Below are 5,184 nucleotides of genomic sequence, written 5' to 3' on the forward strand. Positions count from 1 at the left end.
CCGCGGGCCGCAGGTTGCCTACCCCTGGCTTAGGGAGTGCTTAAGCACACTGATGGTATAGAAATGTACTTGCTGTTGCTATTGCTAACACAGTACTGCAAAGAGGATCAGCTAGTACTTAACTCTAAAAAAATTAAAATCATGGCATTTGCTAAAAGGCCCAAGAACTGTACCTGGAGTATAGATGGCCACAGGATTGAACAGGTCTCCTGTTTGAAATACCTGGAGGTAATCTTTCATGCTACTAGTAGTAGAAAAGCACATGGGGAATATGCTGTTGGTAACACGCAGATGAGCTCAACAGCCACCCATCTCAGTCTTATTTCACCTCTATTGCATAAAGACAAAGGACACACCGGTCAATTTTACACTTCCCTGTTCCTTTCAGACATCAGCCCTATTACAACATATAATGTTGCCAGATTCTGTGCAGCTGTGGTTAAAATTTTCCAGGCAATGACCTCTGCAGTAGACTAGTACCAATCTTGTTTTGCTATACTGGAGCTGTGAAGTCTGAAAGGATATTTTAAATACTGTTTTTAACCTGTGTTTTTACCTTCTTTTATTTTGTATCCCCTTTTTATCTGTGCTGGTCTATGACCGTAATAAAGCTTCTATTCTATTCTAGAGTGTTGAGGTTACCGTGGACAGCCAAAAAGTGGGTCCTTGAGCAAATAAAGCCAGAAATTTCCCTAGAAGTCAAGATGATCAAACTGAGGTTGTTGCACTTTGGTGATATCGTGAGAACACAGAACTCATAAGAGAAGACAACAACAACAATAACAATAGCTAGGAAAGGTGGAGGGTAGTAGAAAAAGAGGTAGACCCCATGCCAAATGGCTAGACTCAATTAGGGAGTTCACAGGCCTGAATCTCCTAAGCAGAGAAGTGGAGGATAGGGGGCTAGGAGATGTCTCATCCACAGGGTTCCTATCAACAACAGTTAAAGTGGTGTCAAATTGCATTATTTTGACATTGTAGATACGCCACAAGTTCTGAGGAGATCTCATGAAGCCAGTATGAGAATGAGTTGTGCAGTTTTGTATGGAGTCTGACACTCTGTATGTTAGGAGTAACCCACCACCTGCAAAACCAGGCTTTACTGGTGTAATCTGAACAATTACGACATTATTAAAGGTGTTTTTACAATACGGCTGCAGTGTTAATCTGGTTTTATTACTATTATTTATTGTCTGCCCAGATCATCTCCAAGGTTCTTTGTCAGGATCTCTCTTCAGCTGATATCTCAGTGGAACACAGCTGCTGTACTCTATACAGTCAAGTTTCTTATCAATAGCAGGGTCTGAATGCTTACTTTGCCCCTGACATGGGTGAATGTAGGAAAGCAGATGGAAGCTTAGCAGTGCTGCAAGGGAACTTAATCTCTTGCATAGCAGGCAGTTTAGAGGGGCTGAAATGTGACCTGTAAGGATGACAAGGTGTGAATGGAAGGAAGGACAAACCATGGGATATGTACTAAAGATAGGTTATACACAGAAATTAGAAAGTGGTTTCAGACATTAATTTTAAATGGTGTGTGTGTGTGTGTGTGTGTAAATAGGATGATCTACCTGCCATTAAATATATAGGATCACACATTAATTTGATAGTTATATTGTATGGGAATGCATGGGAATTACAGTCCTAAGCCTATGAAACAAGAAAACATGTAGCGCTTCATAGCTTTTAGCCGCATGATCTTAGTTTTCGTTCTCTGGTCAGATCCGTAATGTCCTGATGCATAATGCAGAGCTTTCTGCTTGTCCCATTCTGGCTTGAAATTGCATCTGCCTTCTAGTAACAAAAACAATGTAAGTTGATAGTTTTCATTATGCCAACTTCAGCAGGTAAATATACACAAGGTTTTCAGATGTGCAGTGTTCATTACTGGGCTTCTAGGCATTTAGGTTTTTACAGCTATGCACCATTCATTATTGAGCTTCTATGCAGGGATGTCCTTAACCTCACTGTTAAAATGTACTATTATAATAATTTTTAAAATTTTCATCCATCATTTTGCAACAACAGAAAACAGAAAAATACGTAACATTTCTTCAATATATTTTAAATCTAAATAAATAATAATAATAATAATAATAATAATAATAATAATAATAATAATAAATGGAGAGCTAAACCCCATGTTAGTTGTAACTAGCATAGATCCACTGGAATGAAAAGGACATGCTAGTCACCACAGATGTAAGTTCCATGACTACTATAGTTGAGATTAACATTGGGTTTAGCTAAACCAGTGCTATTTATGGTGCCTGAAAGAGCAACTAATTTATTGTGTTTTTCTAGAAATAAAATAAGGTAAAATAAATAAAGCATATTAGCAATTATGGATTTTTCTGTGCACCCTAGCCTGTTGAAGAAGATATTTTAAATTAATTGTTGAAGGGAGAAACAGTTCCCTTCCTAATGGGTCACCTCAAAGATAAGGCTTTATTATCAAGAAAGCTTTAGGCATTCTGCTATGGGATGAATGTCAGGCAATGGTAACAGTTTTAGCAGGACCATCCTTGAGCAATATCAAAACACAAGGGGGGCATTCTCACTTGTGATTTAAAACGAATTTAAATACAGCGGTTCATTTTAAAGCGATTCAAAATAAAGCGAGTGTTATCCCGCTTTTCAATTTGCTTTATTTGTATCGTTCCCATTTACTTAACGTTTTATTTTAATTCGCTGTAATTGACCCTGTTTCGTCCCCATTCAAGGATGATTCAGTGGATATTTAAACCGGTTTTGTTACTTTTTCATTCACATTCACTTGTTTTGGCTGTCAGTCAAAGCAACGTCATCATGACGTCACATTAATTCGGAGTAACATACACCAATGTAGCCTGTACCTGCATTCCCACTACCTGGCCGTTTTTAATTCATTATAAATTTCGCATTTTTTTAAAAAAAGAGCCAATCAGGAGGCGCGTATACGTCCTCTTCTGTGTCTCCCCATATTAACTGCCATAACTCCATGCTAGGGAATCCTGGGAATGGTAGTTTATTATGGCACCAGCACTCTCTGGCAGAGGAGGATAAATGTCTCACAAACACAACAAACACAACCATCCCATAGTTCTTCTGGAAAGAGCCTCGGTAGCCCCAAATTCGCTTTGGCTACCCCATGGGGAGAGAATCTTTGGGGAAGATTGCTCCCAGGGCTGTCTGGAGAGCCTTGAAGTGGGGATATGTCCTGCAAAACCCATCCCATAGTTCCTCCAAAGCCCATCTGCTGCTCAGGCAGAGGTGAAAAAGAAAAAAAGAATAGTTAAAAATGGTGTTCAATGGCTCTCCTCACACATTGGTCTATGAAAGAGGAGCAGAGGGGAAGTTGCAATCCACCGGAGGAAAGGCTATTATGCGAATGGAAGAAAATGGTGCTGGTGATACAGAAAGAGACCAAAGAGGGTGACACCCCCAGGCCAGCCCATCGCGCTCCGCTCCTCTCATCCAGTTGACCTGATTCAAAGGCCGAAACTTTCCTATTTAAATACTTCGAATCCTATCCCGAATCAAGGAAAAATACTAGGGTCGACCCTTCTATTTTTTTACTCCGGTGTATAAGCCTCTAACACGGATTAAAACAAATACACCGAATCAGATTAGAATCTAAGTGGAAACGATATAGGGTTAATCTAGAACTGTTCTAGAGTTAATTTGGGTTCAAGTAAGAACGCTATACCTTGGATTCAATTTGTAACCCGGCGTATAAGCCAGTGAGAACAACCCCAAGGTAGAGCATAAAGGAGGATGTATTCCTTTGGGTAATCAGGGCCCAAGTCATGAAGACCTTTACAAACTGCTGCTTTCTATTATGTGTACAAATATGTGGGATTCTGTTGTATTTCGAACTTTTCTTTCATCATATCTTCACTAAATTTTGATTTGATCTGATAATATTCCAACCAATGTACTTTCTTATCTAAGCCTTCTAACTCTAGATCTTATCCTAATTTTTCTCTGCGATTCTATTATCAATAAATCTTTATAAGTTATCCAGTTATTTCTATCCTGTCCTTGTCTGAAAAAAGCCTCCTGTGTTGAGATCCATAATGGGATACCATTATATATTTTCCCCTTGATTGATTTCCAGATTTGTATCAGTGGTTTCCTGATCACATTATTTTTAAATTCTTTATCACTTGTATCTTTACTATATCCTATATATGCATGCAATCCATATTTTAACTTTACAGCTTCTAGATCTGTTTTTCTCATCAAGTTTTATCCAGTTCTGGATCCACAACATGGCACATGCTTGTGAATTTAGTCTTATATCTGGTAAGGCTCCACCCCTCTTATTGACCTCTTTTTTTTAGTATATTCCATTTGAATCTAGCTTTTTTCCCTCTCCATACAAATCGTCCCAATTCTTTATTCCAATCTGAAAAAATACCATTATTTGTTACAATAGATAAATTCATAAAAAGAAAAATCAGCCTTGGCAAAATTGACATTTTTACAACCGATATTCTTCCTAACAGAGATATATTCAGTGTATTCCATTTCATTAAGTCCGAACAAATTTTCTGCCATACTGGTTTATAGTTATATTCATATAGATTAGAGTTTTTATCTGACAGCCATATTCCTAAATATTTTGCTTTTTTCTTAATCTGGATACCTGATCTTTTTGTCAGTTCCTCTTCTTCTTCATTTCTTAGATTTTTGGTTATCATCACCGTTTTAGTTTTATTTATCTTAAATCTGGATACTTGTCCAAATTCATTTAGCTCTAACATACATTTTATGCTTCTTAAATGGTCCTCCAGTATCAATGCCATGTCATTGGCATAAGCTCTTATCTTGGTTACATGTCCTTTAATTTGAATTCCTTTTATTTTTCCATTAGCTCTGATCAAATTATTTAATACCTCTAACAATTTCCATCTAAACTTGTCGAATGCCTTTTTGGCGTCCAACAATACTAATGCTACCTTTTTATCTTTATTTCTATGATAATATTGGATACCATTGATCATCCTTATGTTGTCTCTAAGGTGCCTTGGGTAAAAATCCATTTTGATCTTTATTTATATAGCTCATCAGTATTTTCTTTATTCTATTTGCCCAGATGCACATATACATTTTATAATCGTTATTCATTAAGGCAATCGGCCTATAATTTGCTATGTCAGTATGATCTTTGCCTTCTTTTTGTATTAGCACCACATTTGC

Source organism: Sceloporus undulatus, chromosome 1, assembly GCF_019175285.1.
Source record: "Sceloporus undulatus isolate JIND9_A2432 ecotype Alabama chromosome 1, SceUnd_v1.1, whole genome shotgun sequence".
NCBI lineage: Eukaryota > Metazoa > Chordata > Lepidosauria > Squamata > Phrynosomatidae > Sceloporus > Sceloporus undulatus.